We start from the raw sequence: 23,144 nt of genomic DNA, 5'->3' as shown, positions 1-23,144 counted from the left end.
TGGATCTGGTAAAAAGCCCATGAGAGTTTCTCAGGCATTGAAAGCCAAACACTCTGGCAAAAAATGAGCTACATGAAAGATCTCTGTGAGTGAGAACCCAGTGGAAAGAATGGGCCATCAAAGAAGGAGGTACCTTGCTCTAAAGGGAGGAGAGAACTCTGACTTTGATCGTGGCCTTGTCTAAATAATGTCGGAGTTGCCGGCGCCGTGGCTCACTAGGCTAATCCTCCGCCTTGCGGCGCCGGCACACCAGGTTCTAGTCCCGGTCGAGGCACCGGATTCTGTCCCGGTCGCCCCTCTTCCATGCCAGCTCTCTGCTGTGGCCAGGGAGTGCAGTGGAGGATGGCCCAAGTGCTTGGGCCCTGCACTCCATGGGAGACCAGGAGAAGCACCTGGCTCCTGCCTTCGGATCAGCGCGGTGCGCCGGTCGCGGCGGCCATTGGAGGGTGAACCAACGGCAAAGGAAAACCTTTCTCTCTGTCTCTTTTTCTCTCACTGTCCACTCTGCCTGTCCAAAAAAAAAAATGTCGGAGTTTGTGGACTTAAGAGGCTTCCATAGCCTTGGCAGTTCATGGCAAGAGCCTCAGGTGATCAGTGACATCATAAATAAGAGTGTCAACTGTTAAATCAACAACAGCAGTCACTGTGCCCTTATTCCCCATGTAGGACCTCTGTCCTTAATGTGTTGTACTATGAGAATTAATGGTAAAACTAGTATTCAAACAGTACTTTATACTTTATTGTCTGTGTGGGTGCAAACTGTTAAAGTCTTTACTTAGTATAGAGTTGATATTCTGTGTATAAAGATAATTAAAAATGAATCTTAATGAAGAATGGGATGGGAGAGGGAGTAGGAGGTGAAATGTTTAGGGATGAGAGGGTGGGTATGGGGGAAGAACCGCTATAATCCAGAAGTTGTACGTTGGAAATTTATATTTATTAAATAAATTTTTCTATAAAATATTGCATCTCAAAGTGTCACTTTCACTCATATAAATTACCTTTCAGGTACTCTATTAATTGCTAGAGATCAGGGAGATCATTTGGTATTTGTCGTTTTGGGACTGGCTCATTTCACTAAGTATAATGGTTTCCAGTTGCAAAAGACAGGATTTCATTTTGTATCACTGATTGGTGGGATTCCATATTGTCTATATCATAATTTCTTTATCTGATCTAGTTTTAACTTTGATAAGTACATGGTTTGTTTCCATGAGGAACAGCTGAATCTATTTGGAGAACCAGGCTTACATCATGTGTCTGCTGTTCAACAATCATATGTGTTTTACGTTGGTTATGTGATCACCTATCTTGACAGAATATTCCAGTCTCGCTTGGTAAGCATGCTTCATAATCTGAGTGCTTTTAAATATTGATTTTATCTGAATTTATTTCTTAAATAATATTTATGAGAAGTAGAAAATATAGAAACATCAATACTTCTTAATCATGATTGTTCCAGAAAACATATTTAAATAAGTAACAACTGAAGCCAGTACTCTCTGAAGTACAGAGGTATCAACCAAATTCTACCCAAAAATATAAGAGCAGAGGAGATAAGAAGCTCATTACATACAAAGGAGCATTGATATGACTATATAAAAATATGAAGGCCAGGAGACAGTGGAATATGTTCAAAGTGCTGAAGGAAAAACCTGACAACCAAGGAAAAGCTTTCTTTCATAAGCCAGGGACAGATTAATCTGCTTCCATCACTGTCACAAAACACCTGAGGCTGGCTACCCCATAAAGTAAACAGGGTTATGTAACTCACCACTTCAGAAGCTTGGAGACCAGGAAGATCCACTGATCTGACCCCTACAGAGGTCCCCATTCGACACTCACATCACGGCAGCAGCATATGCAAGAGGGAGCAGTCACATGGTGAGAAGGGGAGCCAGAGCAGGGGCAGCCTCTCTCATGAACTACCTGGACCCCATGGAAACTCTGAATCCCTTCTCAGGGCAGCACTCTCAGTAACTTAATTATCTGGCATCAGGCCCCACTTCTTCAGAGTCACACCCCCTCCTCCAATTTTGCCACATCGAGATTCATGCCTCCAACACATGGGCCCTTGGGGTAACACTCAAACCATATCCAAACCAAAGCGAAGGGGAATTTTTAAAATTTCCCAGGCAACCTAAATCGAAAGGAGTCCATCGCCACCAGACCTGTCTTTCAAGGACTGCTGATGGGACTTCTTTAAGCTGAAATAAAAGACCGTTAGTTGATAACATGAAATATATGGCAGCACAGAACTTGATGGTACAAGTAAAACAGAATTCTAAGACTGAAATGATGATGCATACGACAACTTTATCCCTTAAACAAAAGTAAAAGACAAAACTATGAATAACAACTATAGCTATAATAAATCGTAAGGGACACACATTACAAAATGTTATAAATTCTAACATCAAATACATAAAAACGGGAGGTGGAGTAAAAGTGTAGAATTATTCGATGTAATCAATTTATTATCAGTTTTAAACAGGTTTTATATGTACAAGATGCTTTGTGTCAGCCTGAAGGTAAACATGAAGCAAAAATCTTTAGTGAAAGTATAAAAGACTGTTAGAGGCTGGCGCCGCAGCTCACCAGGCTAATCCTCTGGCTTGCAGCGCCAGCACACCGGTTCCAGTCCTGGTCAGGGCACCGGATTCTGTCCTGGTTGCCCCTCTTTCAGGCCAGCTCTCTGCTGTGGCCCGGGAGTGCAGTGGAGGATGGCCCAAGTGCTTGGGCCCTGCACCCAATGGGAGACCAGGAGAAGCACCTGGCTCCTGCCTTTGGATCAGTGCGGTGCACCTGCTGCAGCGTGCCGGCCGCGGTGGCCACTGGAGGGTGAACCAATGGCAAAGGAAGACCTTTCTCTCTGTCTCTTTTTCTCTCACTGTCCACTCTGCCTGTCAAAAAAAAACAAAAAAAGCCTTTTAGAAAGGATTCAAAGCACACAAATACAGAAGGCCATCAAACCACAAGGGAAGAAGACAGCAAGGGTTGAAGAAAGAAATACTGTCTATAAAACAAGAACATGACCAACAAAATGTAAGTAGTGAGTCCTTGCTCATCAATAACTACCTGAATATAGCTGGAATAAATTCTCTCTCAATAGAAAGACCCAAAGTGCGTGAGTAGGTTTTCTCCACACTTCTATCAATAGACAGATGAACAGGCAAAAATCAACAAAGAAACAACAGAGCAAAGCTATACCATTGGCCAAATGGATCCAATTGATACCTATAGAACATTTCATCCCAAAACCACAGAACACACATTCTTTTCATCAGTACACGGAACATTCTCTAGGATAGACTACATACCAGGCCATCAAACAAGTCTGAACAAATTCAAAACAATGAAAATCATACCATGAATCTTTTCTGACCACAATGGAATGAAGTTGGAAATGAACATAATAAGAAAGTCAGGAAAATACAGAAACACATAGAGACCGATCAGCATGCTCCTGAATGAACAGTGAATCATAATCAAAAGATAAATTAAAAAGTTCCTTGAAACAAAGGAAGATGACAACACAACATATCAACATTTATGAAATATATGAAAGTAGATCTTTGTAAAATTTAAGAGTGGGAAAGGAACAGAGAGGAGGATAAAGGGTTGGAGCATGGGCAGGAAGGGGGGCAGAATGGGAGGTATCACTATATCTGTATATATCTCTACATGAAATACAGGAAACTTGTATAACTTAAATAACATTTTAAAACAGAAAAAAAGAAAGAAAAAAATAATGCCCAATATCCCCCTAAATTTTTTGAAAAACTTTCACCTACACATTGAAGAAGCTCAACAAACTCCAAGTAGGATAAACCCTGAGATCAACATCACGATAGTTAAATCATAGTTAACTTGTCAAACTAAAGGATTCCTGAAAGTGATAAAACAATGACACATCAACATCAACATCAAAGGATCCTCAACCAGGGTAGCAGATGACTTTTCAGCAGAAACCATGGAGACTAGGAAGCAGTGGGATGACATTGCCAGGTACTGTAAGGGAAAGACTCTCAACCGGGAATTCTATACCCCCTCCCTTCAAACAACAGCCTTTCCAAAAATGAGAGGGATGGAGTAAAACAAACCCTCACTCATTCCTGATAAGAATGACAATAGCACAGCTATTTTAGAAGATAGGTTGGCAGTTTTAATAGAGCTGAAAATAATCTCAACATAACATCTTGCAGAGAGGGGTGAGCATTTGGTCTAGTGGTGCAGATGCTGGTTAGGGCACCTGTGTCCCATATCTGGGTGCCTGGATTCAAAACCTACCATTGTCATCTAACCGGCTTCCCAATACATATCTCCCCTGTGAAGCGGTGTTGATGTCTGAAGCACATGGACTCTGTCCTTACACCTTTGGACTCAGCCCACCCCAGCTGCAGGGGGAATCTGGGGAGTGATCTAGCAAAAGAGAGCTCACTCACTCTCCCTCTTTCTGTCTTTCCTGATCTGTTTCTCCATCTCTCTCTCCCTCTCTCCCTCCTCTCTCTCTCCCCCTCCCTCTTTCATCTCACAAACATAAAATATAATCTAACGGTGACATGCCTGTGCATTATGTCTACACATGTAACTGTTTATGAATGTTTTTAGCATCTGTATTTGCCTAATATTGCAAACAACCAAGTTGTTCTTAAATATATGAATGGAAAAACAAAATGATGTGATGTATTTACACAGTAAATTTTTTTTAAATAAAAAGAAACAAACTACTACGCCACATAAAGGCATAGAGTTAAATGGATATTGTTAAGTGAAACAAAAGCCAATTTCGAATTATATATTATATCTTATCTAATTATAAGAGATTCTGCAAAAGGCAGAACTATAACGACAGTAAAAAGATCAGTAGTTTCCAGAAGTTTCAGGGAGGAGGAGGGCTGAATGGATGAAGCACAGGGCAAGTTTTAGGGCAGTGTACTTTTGTGCCTAATCCTAAATTTGTGGAGATATAACATTATGCATTTGTCAAAACTCACTGAATGTTAGAGCAAAGCAAGTCAACGTTAATATATGTAAATCAAGTGATTATTTAGGCAGTTTGTGGAATGCCAGCATGAAAGGCAACAAGTGAAAAAACACTGTAACCATATTACAAATGTATGAAATGAATTCATGGAGAAGGATGGGGAAAAGACGTCAACACCAGTAACTCTGGAAAGGACTGAAGTCTGAGACAGTCAAGGCAAAGGAAACTGCCAAACACGTTGCTCTAGTTAATAATGTTTTCTAGGATGATGCGGGTTCTATATTCTCTTTTTCTTTAAATTCAAAAGGCTTATTGCAACTAATGCCACAGAGAAACAAATCAGAATATTACATGAAGTTTTCAGTTTCCCATACATCAACATTGGTATCTACTGAACTGATCAAAAGTATACAGTCCCCTCCATTTGTGTCCTTTGGGCTTGAATAATAACAAATCCCCAAATTTTCTCCATTTTCAAACACCACTTAAATTTAGCTGTTTGTCTATATTGCTTCCAAGATTTACGGTTGAACAAATTTTGACATCTAAAAATTAACATTTGGAGGTGGGTAGCTGTTTGATTTTTTTGAAAAAAATAAAATATTCTCTCTCAAAAGCCCAGTTTAAAAAATGGCTCACAGTAATCAAGAGAAGCTAAAGACTTTATTAATTTGATGGTGAAAGCATGCATGAACAAACTATTCTTCAAAGTACACCTTAGTGAAAAACAGACATTTACAAAAAATTGGGGCTTACTTTTTATTTATTTTTTTTAAATGTACAACCAACTCTAGTTAAGAACCTAAAAAGCTACACACTGAATTGTTATAAAATCTCAGGATCTAATTTTAAGAGCCCAAGCAGTGGTTTAATATCATTTAGCAAGTAGGGATTTTTCCCCCCTCCAAAGGTTAATTTTCAAAAAAATATGGTTAAGTTTAAAAAGTTGCAGTGTGTGAACAGCAGTTCCATGGGAAGTGAGATTACAGTTGCTGTCATTAAAAAACAGCACACTTCAGAAAAATGGATTGACGCCTATACAAAAAGCTATTTAACACTGATAAAAAATAACATACTTTGGAATTATGCACACGTATGGAAGCCACATTTTAAACTTTTCTCATTGTCATGGTTAAAATGTACACAATTACCTTACAGTCATATCACTTATCAATTTATTAAAAATAAAACTGCAACATGCTAGAAAGAGGTCCGTCACAGGGACATGGGCACACATCTGCAGGCCCAGGGAGGCCGGAGTCCTGTTGCACAGCCAGGTTTGGAACAGGCACTACCACGGTCCTTGCCTGTCTTCCAAATACAAGCCCAGGGCCGTCCCCGTGCTCTCCTTCTGGTTGCTGCTGCACTGTCAGGAGGGGAGAGCGAGTCGGCGGCGTGGCCAGGACCCCAGCAGCAGTATCTGCTGTGGCATCAGTTCTGATGCCTCCATCCTCCACAAAACCCCGGCCTGCATGCCCTACGGCTCCCCAACAACAGCCAGTCTGAGCACGTGGGAACTGTCCCCAGGGCCAGGTCTGGAGGAGCATCTGGAAACCTGCTGGTCCTCAGCCCCCAGGGGACCCCTGGCTGCCTTTGGGTGCTGTGCACAGGCCCTCAGCCACTCCTCAATTTTTTTGGTTCAGCTTTCCATGCCAGACTCTGGTGACACAGAGCGTCCAATGTGGAAAGTGACCTTCTCCCAGGAGGCTTCGGCCAGGAATGTCAGTCAGGGCAAGGCCTGGCTGCTGACCGGTCCGGTCCTTTCTCAGGCAGCTCCCCTCGGGCCTCCTTATTGGCACCTGTTGATCCGCCCTCATGCCTATCCCTGGAGCCTCACAGTGGGACAGGAGTAAGGAGTAACCCCATGGAGCCCGTTTCTTATTTTCTTCAGCTCTGCAAAATGCACCCTGATGCTTCCAGGCACTGTCTACTGCCGGCTCTGGTGGCCCCACGCCACAGGACTTGAACTCTGCTCTGGCCTCTTGCATGTCTCTGTCAGGTCTGGGACAGGGACTCTCCCATCCATGCCCTCTAGGGTCTCCGCTAACTCTGCAGGCCGGGGTTCCTTCTCTGCCATGGCTGGGAGCACAAGAGAAGGCTCATTTCTCACAGCGACCACCATGGATTCCGACTCCTCCACTTCTGCCTTCTCCAGGGCAGTGATGATCTGGTTCCTGTTTACAACCCGGTTGCTCTCGCTGTGAGCCACACTCTAGGTCAGCTTATCCTCCTGTAGCTCAGAGCAACGGAGAACGTAGGTCAGGAAGTACCAGATGCACTGCACCCAATCATTCTGCTCCCCCGCACCTCTCAATGTGCATGTTAGCCTCACTGGAGAGCCTGTGGCTCTGCTAACGTCACCCAGCTGCACCCAAGAGGACTGTAGGGATGTTTTTTGGCCAGCAAGTTCACCAACTCAGAAGTGTGTTTCTCTGAGAAGGCTTTCATAGCAGGACGGTCAACGGGCATGACAGTCAGGACCCAGGCCAGGTGGGAGGTTGACCCTGCAGTCAGTAAGGCAGCAAAAACCTGGTTTCTGTGCTTTGATCTATCAGCAGTGTAAACTCCTTGAGAAAGCACTGGCAGAGCTGGGTTTTTCCCAAAGTGCTGGACATCGTGGTAAGCCACACAGTTTCAGCTGCCCCTGGAACAGAACGAACTTGGAGATAGTCCTTCTGAATGCTCCCAGCGCTTGGACCCGCAGAGTGGACTCAGCTATCTCCCTCCAGCAGATCATAGCCTTTCCAACTGTACTCTTGAGCCTGCTCATGAGAGTCAAACAGGGGAAGTGAGAGAAAAAGAAGTCCTGGAAGTTCCTTTGTGCTTCGTCTCTCTCACACAAGGAAATGGCGATGCTCATGGCAACTTTCCTCCTCCTAACCATGGCCGGCTAGAACCGCAGGTTTCTTCAGCCAAGCTGCATGTCTCAGCAGTTGACCTCCTGGGAGTGATGCTGCTACCAGACGTTTCGTCTGACTTTGGAGCCAGAGGCAGTGTAGCTGCTGGAGGACGACATAAAGGAGCCCAGGCATGGGAAGGGCGTAGTCGAAAGGCTGCTCAGGGAGGCTGGTGGAGCTACACCCCCATCCCTGTCTCCATTCTGCCCTCGGCCCCCTGTATAGAAAGGTGTGCAGGGAGCTACAGAGAAAGATGCTCTCCTGGTGAGCTGGAGGGGTCCTCCATCAGCTCCCCCTGAGGCAGTCCTAGGTCACCTGCATTGTGCCCAGGACCCACACAATTCTGACGTGTGTTCAGTTTTCCCGAGTCAGGCTCTTGGTGGATGTGGTCCAGGCTGTCTTGCGCATCATCTGCATTTCCATAGAAGCTGCCCATTCGAGCAGAGCAGACGGCACTGAGCATCAGTTGTGGAGGAGAAGGCGCACAGCGCATCTTTCAGGAGGGTCCTTTGGAACTCACTGCCACAGCGCCAAACTTCATTCCCCCAGCACACTGACACCCGAAGCTGGTCTTGTGTACGGTCCTCTGGGCTGCTCCCTGGCGTGTGCTAAAGACCCCGGAGGAGCCATGGCAAGAGCTGCTGCTGAGGCTGCCACTTCCCTGACAGCACCTGGCTGACTCCTTCACAGGACAGCCTCTGTTCCCTGAGCTGCGGCCTCTTCAACCTTGAGCAGCTTTAGAACTGCACAAGGTACGTCTGCCCCTTCTTTCACAGTCCCGGTAAACCAGCGGGCGAGTTTCATTCAGGTCAGACTCCGAGCATGACCAAGAGTGCCCAGGCTGCCAGGAGCCAGTCACATGACGGAGCCAGCCCGCCGCCGCCTGGCAGGCTGACAGTTTCCAGGTCATATATTCTCATATTGCACTATATGTACACTGGCATTAAACAGTTAATTAAATGGACTGAAGAAGTAACAAACAGATTTCTCACCACTGAAACGGGATTTTACAGATCAGTTGGGGGAAGGGGAAGCTGTAGTTCCATGTCTGATGTTTAGAGCTCAAGTCATCAGTGTGAACTCATGTTTAGTTTGTTTCACATAAATCCCGATGCTACATAGAGATATGCACAGGTGTGAACACAGGCCTGGGTTTGTACGTACATGTGTATTTCTTGGCTTTGTCAGCTCAAAGTGCCCAGAAGTAACACACCTCCCGCAGCACGCAGCACACCAATCACTTGACCTTGCCTTCTAACATTAGTTATTCAGTTATGAAGATCCTTTGGGAAATGAATGATTCTAAGAATGGCACATGGAATATACAAGGTAAGCATGAAGCATCTGTAGTTCCAAAAGTAAAGGAGTGGTGAGAAGAAAAGCCTTCCCTGGAGTGACAGTATTGTCAAAGGGAAAACAGACAACTGAGGGAGCTTCCAGGTTACAGCTGGAACAATGTGAACAACAAAACAATTACATTACATTATAGTCCAGATCTGGAAAACATTTCCTTAAATCTCTGCTCACATAAGTAATTAATGACTAAATTTCTCAATGGGGGACAACTGATTCTATGGACACAATGGAATATCACTCAGCCATAAAGAAGAATGAAATCCTCACATTTGCAGCAAGACACGTGACACTGAAGATAATCTTATTAAGTTAAATGAACCAGATAGCAGCAGCGGGTAGAGCAGGTGGCAGAAGAGACGGCGATGGATGTGGGAGCGTGAGGGGCTCCAGTCCAGCTCCCCCAGGCCCCATGACCCGGACGCCACATGGCCACCTTCAGGCAGGAAGCCATGGAGGAACTATGAGATGGGGGAGGGGCTGGGCAGCGGCCAGTTGGCCATCAGCGGAAGTGCAGGAGGAGGGCCCAGGGAGGGAGTCCTCGGCCAAGGTATCAGGAAGGGGCACCTTCCTCCAGCCATCGCTGGGTCAGCTGGGGGAGATGGAGTGGGACGTGGGCATCCTGCGGGGCATCCGTCACCCAGCATCACTGAGCTGCCTGATGGATTCCAGCACAGGATGGGCGTGGTGCACATTCTGAGCTCTGCGACTTCCTGGCTGAGATGGAAGCGCTGAAGGGGGACGAGGCCATGCAGTTCTGCAAGTGGATCCTGGGCTGCATGCACCACCTGTACTCATGGCATTGCACACTCGGACCTCAAGCCCGATGACATCATATGCTGGACAAGCGTGCGCCCAGTCCCGGGTCAAGCTCCTCAGCTTCAGCATGGCACACAGGATGGAGGCAGGGACCGAGTTTAAAAACCTCGTCCACACCCAGAGCTTGTGGCTCCCGAGATTGTCAGCTATGCGCCCCTGGGCCTGGAGGCGGATGGTGGAGCATTGGTGTCATCACCAACACCCTCCTCAGTAGCCGTCCCCACTCTGGGGGAGACGAAGCAGGAGCCCCTGACCAGCATCTTGGCTGTGAACCAGGACTTCAGCGAGGAGGATTCCAGCAACACCAGCTAGCTGGTTGAGGGCTTCATCCATGGGTGCTTATCATGGACCCCAAGAGGGGAAGAACCTCGCCCAGAGCCTGGGGAATTCCTGGGTCATGGTCATCCTGGGTGGACGTGCGCAGGGAGACGGAGGCCACGAGCCCGAGCGGCTCCAGGAGGACAGATCCAGTCCGCTCCAGCAGGCTGCCCACAACAGCTGTCAGCTCCCAGCGCTTCTTCAAGGTGCTGCAGGAGGCAGTGGCCACCAAGGGCCTGCGAGAGCCGGAGCATGGCTGGCGCCTGTGCCAGAGCATGTGGAGGTGCTCAGGGCCATCTGAAAGAAGGAGGAGGCCTGGTAGGAGGAGGAGGAGGATGAGAGCATGGGCCAGGATCTGTGGCGGCGGCGCCAGGAGCTGCACTCGACCCTGGAGCTGCAGTGCCAGGCACAGGAGGAGGCCAAGTGCGCCCTGCTGGGTCCAGCAGGTTCAAGCGCAGCCTCGGCCGCCTACAGAACTGCTAGGAGGCCCTGGCCAAGAAGGCGGCCTCAGAGATGCGCTTTCTGCAGGATCTGGTGTGTACCCTGCAGCAGGAGAAGCTGCAGGCGGGGGAGTGCAGCCTGCACTAGGCCCTGCCCGGCCCGTGGGCTCCTGCTCCTGAGCCGCTGGCCCTGGCAAAACTCAGAGAAGTTCACAGCGCCCAGGAATTTGGGGGCAGGAGCCACCCCTCCCTCATCCCCTCCTTTACCTGGCCCCTCCCGCTCCAGACTCAGCCACTCTGTGGCTCAGGGAGGGCTGTGCATCCTCCCAGCAGAAGTGACCACTGCGTGGTTTAGCACAGTGCATGGAGGTGGTGTGGGCTGTGGGTTGTAGACTTGGCGATCTTGTGAACAGTCAGGGCCCCCCACTCCCTGGGAGAATCATGAAGCAAGACCCCTACCTTTCACCTGACACAAAAATCCACTCAACATGGATTAAAGACCTATAGGAACCTATGACCTGACACCACCAAACTATTAGAGAACATTGGAAAATCCCTGGAAGATATAGGTACCAGCAAAGACTCCTTGGAAAAGGCCCCGGAAGCACAGGCAGTCAAAGCCAAAATTAACATTTGGGATTGCATCAAATTGAGAAGTTTCTGTACTGCAGAAGAAACAGTCAGGAAAGTGAAGAGACAACCAACAGAATGGGAAAAATATTGCAAACTATGCAACAGAAAAAGGGTTAATAACCAGAATCTACAAAGAGATCAAGAAACTCCACAACAACAAAACACACAACCCATTTAAGGGATGGGCCAAGGACCTCAATAGACATTTTTCAAAAGAGGAAATCCAAATGGCTAACAGACATGTGAAAAAATGTTCAGGATCACTAGCAATCAGGGAAATGCAAATCAAAATCACAATGAGGTTTCACCTCACCCCAGTTAGAATGGCTCACATTCAGAAATCTACCAACAACAGATGCTGGCGAGGATGTGGGGTAAAAGGGACACTAACTGAATGTTGGTGGGAATGCAAACTGGTTAAGCGACTATGGAAGTCCGTCTGGAGATTCTTCAGAAACCTGAATATAACCCTACCATACAACCCAGCCATCCCACTCCTTGGAATTTACCCAAAGGAAATTAAACTGGCAAACACAAAAGCTGTCTGCACATTAATGTTTATTGCAGCTCAATTCACAACAGCTAAGACCTGGAATCAACCCAAATACCTGTCAACAGTAGACTGGATAAAGAAATTATGGGACATATACTCTATAGAATATTATACAGCAGTAAAAAAAACAATGAAATCTGGTCATTTGCAACAAAATGGACTAATCTGGAAAACATCATGCTGAGTGAATTAAGCCAGTCCCAAAGGGACAAATATCATATGTTCTCCCTGACAACTAACCAAGCACCAAAAAATAAACCTGTTAAAGTGAAAAGGACACTATGAGAAACAGTGACTTGATGAGCCCTTGTCCCAACTTGATGTACAATTTAATACTTTATCCCTTTTATTAATTTTTTTTGTCCTACTTAATTCTATTGGTTGAACTCTGTAATTAACACACAATTATTCTTAGGTGTTTAAATTTAACTGAAAAGTGATCTCTGTTAAATATAAGAGTGGGAATAAGAGAGGGAGGGGATGTACAATTTGGGACATGCTCAATCTGACTTGTCCCAAATGGTAGAGTTAGAAACGTGCCAGGGGATTCCAATTCAATCCCATCAAGGTGGCATGTACCAATGCCATCTCACTAGTCCAACTGATCAATTTCAGTTCACGATTGATCATACTGATAGGTCTAAGAATCAAAGGGATCACATAAATAAGACTAGTGTCTGTAAAACTAACTGATAGAATAAAAAAGGGAGAATATGATCTAACATGGGAAGTAGGATACACAGCAGACTCATGGAATGGCAGATGTCCTAAACAGCACTCTGGCTTCAAATCAACCCTTAAGGCATTCAGATCTGGTGGAAGAGCCCATGAGAGTATTTTAGGCATGGAAAGCCAAGATACCCTGGAGAAAAAAAAAAGGAAGACCTAAATGGAAGATCTCTGTGAGTGAGATCCCAGTGGAAAGAATGGGGCCATCAAAGAAGGTACCTTTTTCTCAAGGGAGGAGAGAACTTCCATTTTGGCTATGACCTTGTCTAAATAAGATCAGAGTTGGCAAACTCAAAAGGCTTCCATAGCCTTGGCAACTCATGACAAGAGCCTAGGGTGTTTACTGATGCCATAAACAAGAGTGTCAATTTGTTAAATCAACAACAGGTGTCACTGTGTACTTACTCCTCATGTAGGATCTCTGTCCTTAATGTATTGTACATTGTGAATTCATGCTATAACTATTACTCAAACAGTATTTTACACTTTGAGTTTCTCTGTGGGTGCAAACTGTTGAAATCTTCACTTAATATATGCTAAACCGATCTTCTGTACATAAAGATAGTTGAAAATGAATCTTGATGTGAATGGAATGGGAGAGGGAGCAGGAGAGGGGAGGGTTGTGGGTGGGAGGGAAGTTATGGGGTAGGGGGAAGCCATTGTAATCCATAAGCTGTACTTTGGAAATTTATATTTATTAAATAAAAGTTAAAAATAAAATAAAATAAAATGATAGCCTGGGCCCAAAGCCAAGAAATCACAGTTCTTCTGTCTTGGTCTTTGGGGCAGCCTATAAGAGTAATCCATGTAAAGGTTTACAGTTATTGGAGAAACAAACTTCTCTTAATCTGAAAGATAAAACTTTGCCCTTTTCCTGAGCATTGGAAATGGCTGGTCAGTGTGACAGCTTCCTTGCTCATCCCAGCAGTGTTTCTATCAACTTGACATTGTGGCTTAGGAGACGGGGGTTGAGAGAGAGTAATAGCATTTAAACTCCAATTCTTTCAGCTGCTGGCTAGGATTAGCGAATGGAAATAAATACACAGAACCCCTTTGCTGTTTTTATAAATCCCACCTTTGATGTAGGTTTAGATTTGAAACATCTGAAATTTCTCGAGAGATGACATATAAAAACTGCTAGTGGAAAGGTACAGAAAAACCTACCTTGGGTTACAGAATCTGTATCAGTTTTACTCCTAGACAGCATTTTGGGAAATGATCCCCATCAGATTTTATTATTACTAATTGCTCTGTAATCCTTCTTGAACACTGATCAACAAATTGCTCCAATAAAAGCACTTGTAATAGCATTAAATCTCAATGTACAGCACATTAAGGACAGAGATCCTACATGAGGAGTAAGTGCACAGTGACTCCTGTTGTTGACTTTACCAATTAACACTCCTGTCTATGGCATCAGTAATCTCCCTATGCTCCAGTCATGAGTTTCCAAGGCTATGGAAGCCCTCTGAGTTCTCCGACTCTTATCTTGTTTAGACAAGGTCATAGTCAAAGTGGAGGTTCTCTCCTCCCTTCAGAAAAAGGTACCTCCTTCTTTGAAGACCTGTTCTTTCCACTGGGATCTCACTCACAGAGATCTGTTTGCCAGAGTGTCTTGGCTTTCCATGCCTGAAATACTCTTATGGGCTTTTCAACCAGATCCGAATGCCTTTAGGGCTGATTCTGAGGCCAGAGTGCTATTTAGGACATCCACCATTCTATGAGTCTGCTGAGTATCTCGCTTCCCATGTTGGATCACTCTCCCCTTTATTCTATCAGTTAGTAGTAGCAGGTGCTAGACTTGTTTATGTGCTTCCTTTGACTCTTAGTCCTTTCATTATGATCAATTGTGAACTGAAATTGATAAGATAATCGAAAATGAATCTTGATGTGAATGGAAGGGGAGAGGGAGTGGGAGGGGGGAGGGTTGTGGGTGGGAGGGACGGTATGTGGGGGAAGCCATTTAATCCATAGGTCATACTTTGGAAATTTATATTCATTAAATAAAAGTTAAAAAAAAAATAAAAAAATAAAAAAAAAGAAATCTGAAAAAAAAGCGCTTGTAATAAAAAAAGAAATTCAGAATCTCACAAAACAGAATTTCTAACAATAAAAATTGCAGAGTGGTAATACCCAAGAAATGGAAAAAAAGGTGAAATAATGACATTCAGTGCTGATCTTAAGATAAATTTGGGACATTTCAAAGTTTATGGAAAATGGAATTAAAAGAGATTGATTTTGATGCCAAAAGTATTGAAATCCACACATATAGGAGTTTTCTGAAAGTTCATAGAATGGGAATTATGAAAATCATGTGTGGATTTTAGAAGAGTTTTTCTGGAGAAGAAGTTCTACATCTTCTCTGTGGTGGGGATTAGACTATTGTAAACATTGTTAAAATTAATAAAACTAAACACTCAAATATGTGTGCTTTAAAATATAAATTAAATCACAAAAGATATATACATAGAAAGATATTATTCAATGTCTGACAGTTGAGCAATGATTAAGGAGACTGAAAATCTCAAGAATTAGGATATAAGCAGGAACCTCATCTTCTACTGACATCATTATAATCACTCCAAAAGACAATCTGAACATATCGAGGTTAGTTTAATATATGGTTCCCTATTACTCATAAATTCCCCTTCAATTGTACACACACTACAGAAACCCATACATGTTTACAGCAATGTTGTTTTTAACAGTTAAGCGTTGAAGGCAACAAAAGTGTCTACCAAGATTTGAAAAAAATAAAGTACATGTCCACATAAAATGAACAAGGTTCATCTTCATCATGTTGGGCCAATATTAAAACCTACTATTGTTACATTCAAAACAGTTAAGGTGGGGATGATTATACACTGGACATTTATATGTTATGTATTTTAATGAAAACAGAATAAGAAACAATGAAAGTACGGTTCATGCATGGGAATAAAGCCATTTCTCTCCTCAACTTCACGCTTCCATCTAGGGGTCAGTCATCTAGTTTGGACCACAGTGACAAAAGACAGAACAATTTGTTCAGAAAAAATTGATACAAATTACACTAATGCTGCATCTAAACACCGCTGCTCAGGGTTTGACAGTACCTTCTCCATTTACTTTCCAGGATTAAAGAAGGTCCTGCCCTTAATAGTAACCATATCGACACTGACCACAGCATGGGTATGTCATCTTCTAACTGTCTTATAGCTCCTTGAATAATCTGAGACAGGCTTACTGTACACACCTACTTGGTGAGAAACATCACAGTAGGTGTTGTGAGGCACATCAGAATGTATTATATTCTTGTGTGTGGCCAAGAGCTAATGAGGAAATTCATGAAATAGAACCACTCGGAGCCTCTGACAGATGAGTGTGAACCTGAGGGGCTCTCTCTGGTTTGCTTCAGGAGGGGAGACCCCTTTGGGAAGGCGCAGGAATTTAAACCTCTTACAGAGAGAGATTGCCAGGGCCAAAATGTGGACAACAGTTCCTGGGTGGTTGGAGTGGAGATTTGATAGGAAGCTCTATAGACTGAGGCTGGAAAGTCAGGAAAATATGTATAGTGGAGGACTCTGAATAGTCTCATTGCAGAGTTCAAGAGTTATGCTATGTTTTTTCCTTTTAACACAGGGCATTTCAGAACCTGCAACATACTAACATGCCTTGTGTCTCCCCAAGAAGTAGTGTAGCAGTGCAGTGGTTTCCCTCTCCCTTCCTCTCTCCCTCTCTCCTCCTCTCTTTCTGCCCCAATTTTTGTTCATGGAGTTCTGGAAGTCAGGTACCAAGATTCCTTGCCAACTGCAGCTTCTACTTCGGGAAACCTACTTGTAAGGAATTTGACACTGATTCATAAGAAAAAGCAGTAATATATACTAACACAATCAGACCAGCCTACAAAATATTTTGAGCCTGTGCTTGTCATATATGTTCTAAAAATCACAAAATCATGAATTAGAAGATCATTTAGAATCCATTTGATGTTATTTAAATATCCTCTAAAAATCCATATATTTAATTGTTTAGCCACTGCCCTGTTGAAAAGGAACTCAATTGAAGAACCTCATTCTGTTTTCAGAGTATATTACTTTCAGTTGAAATGTGTTTTCTCAGCTCCATGGGGGCTTATTTTAGGGCAGTTACTATAAGGCGAAACGTTTTCCTACCCAACAGTCATTTATGTCCTTGAAAAGAAGCATCTCATTTCTCTCTAGTCTCTTTTTCCTAGTTCTTCCCAGTGTAGGTCATGTGGCACAGTTTCTACATCCTGCCCAGCCTGCTCATTCCCCTGGGACATTCCAGTTTGACAGTTTTTCTCTTGACATCAGATAGTAGACATGCTCCATTCCAGTGCCATCTGAGCTCAGACTGGAACATTCTAAATTCTCAACTTTATGCATCCAAATATAAAAATAAGAGTCATTTAGGTTAAATTGCACTCAATATTAAGTGTAGTTCTAAATTATTGAAACGATTTTCTCTTTTAAAAATAATTTATTAGGACTGTTATCATTATTACCTGCACTAAGTCCCCAGTGTCACACTTCACCTTTTTTTTTTTTTTACTTATTTGTGTCGCTCCCGCACTCGCAGAGGAACGACACCGGACCCTGCGCTGAAAAATCAAGCCCCTACGAATGTGGATTTGACCCTATAGGATCAGCACGCCTACCATTCTCAGTAAAATTTTTCCTAGCAGCCAATACATTCGTATTGTTCAACCTAGAAATTGCTTCTTCCTGTCCCATGAGCAGCACAATTCAACCTCAACCTAGTTCTCATCATAGTACTCATACTAATATCAATGCTAGCTTTAGGCTTAGCTTACGAATGAAACCCAAAAGGATTAGAATGAATTGAATATGATAATTAGTTACTTAAAATAAATGATTTTGACTCATTCGACTGTGGTAATTCCATCATTATCAAAATGCCATCAATCTGTATTAACATTTTCCTAGCATTTATCTTAGCACTTTTAGGAATGCTAATCTATCAATCTCAATATCTTCTCTTTTATGCCTTGACGGAATAATACTATCACTATTTATCACAATTACATTAACAGCCCTAAATGCCCCCTTTACACTTTCCTTTATATTTCCAATTATCCTCTTAGTATTACAGCCTGTAAAGCTGCTGTTGGGTTAGCATGACTAGTTACAGTCTAAACTCACTCACTGCTTATCCTTCAGTTAGTCATATAGCCTTAGGAATTGTCACAATTTTAATCCAAACTCCATGAAGTCTACAGGAGCCACCGTTCTAATAATTGCCCATGGCCTAACCTCCTCTATATTATTCTGCTCAGCTAATTCTAATTATGAATGTATTCATAGCCGAACTATACTATTAGCACAGGTCTTCAAACTGTCTTGCCATTAACAGCTGCATGATGACTACTTGCTAGCCTCACTAATTTTGCTTTACCACCTACTACTATCTTACTAGGGGAACGTTTTGTTATAATAGCATCCTTTTCATGATCTAATCTTACTATTATTTTAATAGGCACTAACACTAATAGGTACTAATTACAGCACTTTATTCCCTTGACCTATTATCTACCACCCAAAGAGGAAAATTTACATATCATACTAATAATATTTCACCAACATTCACCTGAGAAAATACTCTAATAATGCTTCACCTAACTCCACTCCTTCTCCTATCTATTAACCCAAAAATTATTCTAGGCCAATATTCTGTAAATAGAGTTTTAAGAAAGGATTAGATTGTGAATCTAATAATAGAAGATTAACTCTCCTTATTTACCGAGAGTGTCTGCAAGAAATGCTAACTCATGCACCCATGCTTAACTTCATGGCTCTCCTAACTTTTAAAGGATAGAAGTAATCCGTTAGCCTTAGGAGCCAAAACATTGGCGCAACTCCAAATAAAAGGAACTAACTTATTCTCCACTTTAGTAGCTCTCTTAATCATCATTCTAGTTCTACCTATTCTAGCCTTGTTCACTAACATTTTTAATAACATTAGCTACCTTAATTTTGTAAAAACTTCAGTATCATATGCATTTGTTATTAGGCTCATTCCAACCCTAATTTTTATTAGAACAAACCAAGAACCAATAATTTCCAACTGGCACTGAATGACCATTCATACTTTTAAACTGACATTTAGTTTAAACTAGATTATTTCCCTTTACTATTTACCCCAATTGCACTTTTTGTGACATGGTCCATTACAGAATTTTCCATATGATACATATAGTCAGACCCAAAAATTAAACAATTCTTCAAAAACTTATTAATATTTCTTATTACTATATTAATTCTAGTTACAGCAAATACTCTTTTCCAACTATTTATTGGATGGGAGGGTGTAGGAATTATATCATTCCTCTTAATTGGACGATTACATGGACAGATGCCAACACCAGGGCCCTACAAGAAATTTTATATAATCACTTTAGAGATATCGGTTTTATTATAGCTTATAGCCTGATTCGCCATTAACCTCAGTACATGGGAATTCCAACAAATATTTATTACAGACCACAATGTTACGATTCTCCCACTAACTGGACTTATCTTAGGTGCCACAGGAAAATCCGCACAATTGGGATTACACCCATGACTGCCCTGAGCAATAGAAAGCCCAACACCAGTTTCAGGCTTACTTCTTTCAAGCACTACAGTAGTAGCAGACCATCTGTTAGAAAATAGCAGAACAGCCCAAACACTGATCTTATGCGGAGGAGCATCTGCGACCCTTTTCACAGCCCCTTGTGCAATCATCTAGAAAACAGGTGTCACAAAATACACGCACTTTGTCCATTACAGAAACTCTGTACGTATTAAAAGAAAATGCAAAGTGTTGAAATCCGTACTTAATATATGCTAAACTGATCTTCTGTATATAAAGAGAATTGAAAATGAATCTTGATGTGAATGGAAGGGGAGAGGGAGTGGATAAGGGGAGGGTTGCGGGTTGGAGGGACGTTATGGGGGGGAAGCCATTGTAATCCATATTCTGTACTTTGGAAATTTATATTCATTAAATAAAAGTTAAAAAAAAAAGAAAATGCTCACTCAAATTAGAACATAAGGAAAAATGGCTGAAAATATTCCCAATAGGAACGCAGCAATCTATGACCTTTGACAATTCATCGCCTCCCAATTTCTCCAGACCACAGAACAAGCACAGGCTGTACAAGCCCCACAGACATGGCCAACAGTTCCAGACCCCAGAGACGCATTTCATGAGTTTTACCAAAAAGAGATTTAGAGAGCGATTTCACGACTTCTACATGTCACCTAGGCTTGCTCAAGAACCAAGGGGCATCACGCACAAGACCTGCAGTGTTTCTAACTCTCCCCTGTGGCACCTCGGTGGCCTGGCCTCTGTCCATCCATCCAGGACCCCTGGATGCAGCCACAGCCGCTGGTTTGGAAAGGCCGTGTGTAAAGCAGAGAGCAGCTTCAGCATCTGACACACACAGGCCTCCCGACAATGGCCGGCTCATCCTCCCGAGGGCGGCGGGCTTCTCAGAAGGCTTTCTCCCTGCCCACACCAGCGTCCAGCGGCGCCCAGCCCCCACCCCCCGTTCCGGCCCATGGCCACTCACCGCTCCGCCGCTGTCGTCCCGCGGGGCTCCGCTCCCTTCTTGGCCGCTCAGCTCACTTCCCTTCGCAGAGGCCTTGTTCCGGTCCCTCTTCCCGGGCCAGCTGAGGTGCTGGCCAGCTGGGACTCGGCACTCGACCCGGGCTCCGCATCCGCTAGGCCCCAAGGCCCAAGGACAAGCCCGCGCTTGCGCACTAGAGCCTGCCTCCCCTGCTCGGCCCTGGAGCTGCCAATGGCCTCCGCGGCCTGACAGCACCTGCCAGGCTCCTGCCTCACCGCCGCACACACCAAGGGTCATGCTCCCTGCACAGCACACAGGAGGACTGGAGCAGCCATTTGCAAATGCTGCCAAACTGCCAAGTGCAACATCACCCTCTACACTAACCACACATGCACACACAGGAATATACCTATGCATGCACACACACCATGCCACGTCACACACACATGCACAGGCACACCACATGCACAGACACAGACACCACACATACACCCCCCCACAGACTCAGAGACACCACACATACACACATGCACACACACACACTCACCCATGCACTGACACACAGACACACAAACATGAACACATGCACTGACACACACCCTCCCCCCCACACAGACACCACACACACAGGCACACACAGGCACACATGCACACAACCCACACACACTCACAGACATCACACATACCCACATGCAAACACAGATGCACAGACACAGGCACGCACACATGCACACATACCACAACATGCACACACTTGGAAAGCCTACATGTGTTCATTGATTGTACTGAATCAACTTCATCAATAAAATACCATTCTGAATACGATCCACCTGTAATCCCTAGGGTCCCTAGATTCTTGGTCGGGCAATATTTTTATAGCTTTAGTTTCGGTTTGGTTGGTTGTTGGGACAGGGTGAAGAGGATACACCCTTTGTTCTCCCTGATCTGGGATAACTTATAAAGCCCGAGAAGGTCATCTATAGAACTGAAATCCACACTGTGAGAAGCAATGTCTTTGAACTGCCCTTGGTTGACTGTGGAGGAACAGTTTGTTTTTTTCCCCATACAATCTGTTGAACACTTTACTTAGTAGAGCCTTAACCCAATGTGCATATACTTAATTGAAATAGAATGTAGAAAAGAATAGGAATGGGAATAGGAGAGGGAGGAGGAAGAGGGGTGGGAGTGTGGGGCAGAGTATGGGTGGGATTGTGGGAAGATATGGTATTCCTAAAGGGGTACTTAGGAAATGCATGAAGTTTCTATTCCTTCAAGACAAGGTTTCTGGGGGGAAAACTCACTGCTTCAAAGTAAGGACTTAGCTGTCCACTATCCACACAGCAGTACAAAACTGCACACTAATATAATAGCTATCATTTGAACAGGAGGTAATGTGTTGATTAGCAGTGGCTAATATAGGGGTTTGTAGTGCTTTGCTAAGTTAAGCTTTTATTTTGATGTAGAATCTGGGATAAGGTTTACATTTAAGTGACATGATTGGATTAATCATTTTGAAGGGTCACTCTGGCTATTACGTGGAGAATAGACTACAAGGTAGCAAACCTAGAAGCAAGAGTAGTTAGGAGGATATCAATGGAAAATTACAGATCTATACCATGATTCCCAAGCAAAACTCACAGATACATGTTAACATGCAGATAAGTGTAAATCCCAAACAATCTACAAGAAAACTCTTAAGAGTCTGTAAATTCAGTAAAGGCAGAATACAAGGTCAACACACAAAATTCAGTTGTATTTGTATATACCAGCATCCAAAACAATAAAACGCCCTGGAATAACTTTAGTCAAGGAAGTGAAAGCTTTGTATATTGAAAACTAAAAGATATTACAGAAAACAATTCAAACTGACTTAACTATATGGATGGAAATCTCATGTCAGAGGTTGGAAGATCTGCTACTCTTAAGATGGCAATAACATAAAAAGCAATCCACAAATTTAATGTACTCCAATCAATGTCTTTCTTTTCTTTGTAACAGAAATTGAAAAATCAATTCTAAAATTAAAGGACATTTAGGAAATGATAAAAAGTCTCAAACTTTTTATAATATTAAAAAGCTAAAATAGCCAAAACAATGATGAAAAGCAACAAAGTTGGAGAATCTTACTTCGCAGGTTCAAAACTGACTACAAAGCTGTATCAACCTAAATACGCACAGGCATATCAACAATCATACAGATGAATGGAATGTGACTGAGAATTCAGAAATAAACTCACATAGCTACGGTCAATTAGGTTTAAAAACTGTTCAGAAAATTCAGTGAAAAGAAAAAAACATTGTCTTCAGCAACTAGAGCTGAGGCAACTGGATAACCAATGCAAAAAGTGAAGCTGGATGCTCTATCTCACATCATATACAAAAATTAGTTCACAACTGCTCAAAAACCTCAATATACGAATTAGAAATGACAAAAGTCTCAGAAAAGCAAGCAGTAATTATTCAAGACCCTGGGTTTAGCAATGCGTCCTTAGATATGACAACAAAAACATATACAAAAAAAGAAAAATAGCTAAATTGCACTTCATCAACATTAAAAAATTTTGTATATCAATCAGTATATCAAGAATGTGAAATGATAGACCATGTAATGGAAGAAAACAATTGCAAATCATATGACAGTACACCAAAAGGTTCACAGAAAAATGGAATTAAAAGAAACGCTTACTGTGGTGCCAAAAAAGTTTGAAATCCATGCATAATTTACTCACAATGCATCTTTTCCATGACTTTTTTTTAAATTTAAGCCATTGTAATCCATAAACTGTACTTTGGAAATTTATATTTACTAAACAAAAAATATTTTAAAATTTATTTATTTGAG

The 23,144-nt window shown here is 43.1% G+C and overlaps 1 long non-coding RNA gene and 1 pseudogene across 1 annotated transcript in view; both read right to left on the bottom strand.

Annotated features, from left to right (window-relative positions):
- The window catches only part of LOC127487786 (uncharacterized), a 79,829-nt gene extending 59,328 nt beyond the window's left edge, over positions 1–20,501 (bottom strand). The window contains exon 1 of the long non-coding RNA XR_016216060.1: positions 20,306–20,501. This is a non-coding gene — a long non-coding RNA (uncharacterized LOC127487786). The remainder of the gene's footprint in view (positions 1–20,305) is intronic.
- Positions 6,465–8,794, bottom strand: LOC138844246 (folliculin-interacting protein 2 pseudogene; annotated as a pseudogene).
- Positions 20,502–23,144: the final 2,643 nt, after the last annotated feature.

This window comes from Oryctolagus cuniculus, chromosome 11 (genome assembly GCF_051225735.1).
Source record: "Oryctolagus cuniculus isolate XC-2025 breed Fujian yellow rabbit chromosome 11, ASM5122573v1, whole genome shotgun sequence".
In the NCBI taxonomy this organism is placed as follows: domain Eukaryota; kingdom Metazoa; phylum Chordata; class Mammalia; order Lagomorpha; family Leporidae; genus Oryctolagus; species Oryctolagus cuniculus.
Note: the sequence above shows the minus strand (reverse complement) of the source record. Positions and strands in the feature narration are given on the sequence as shown.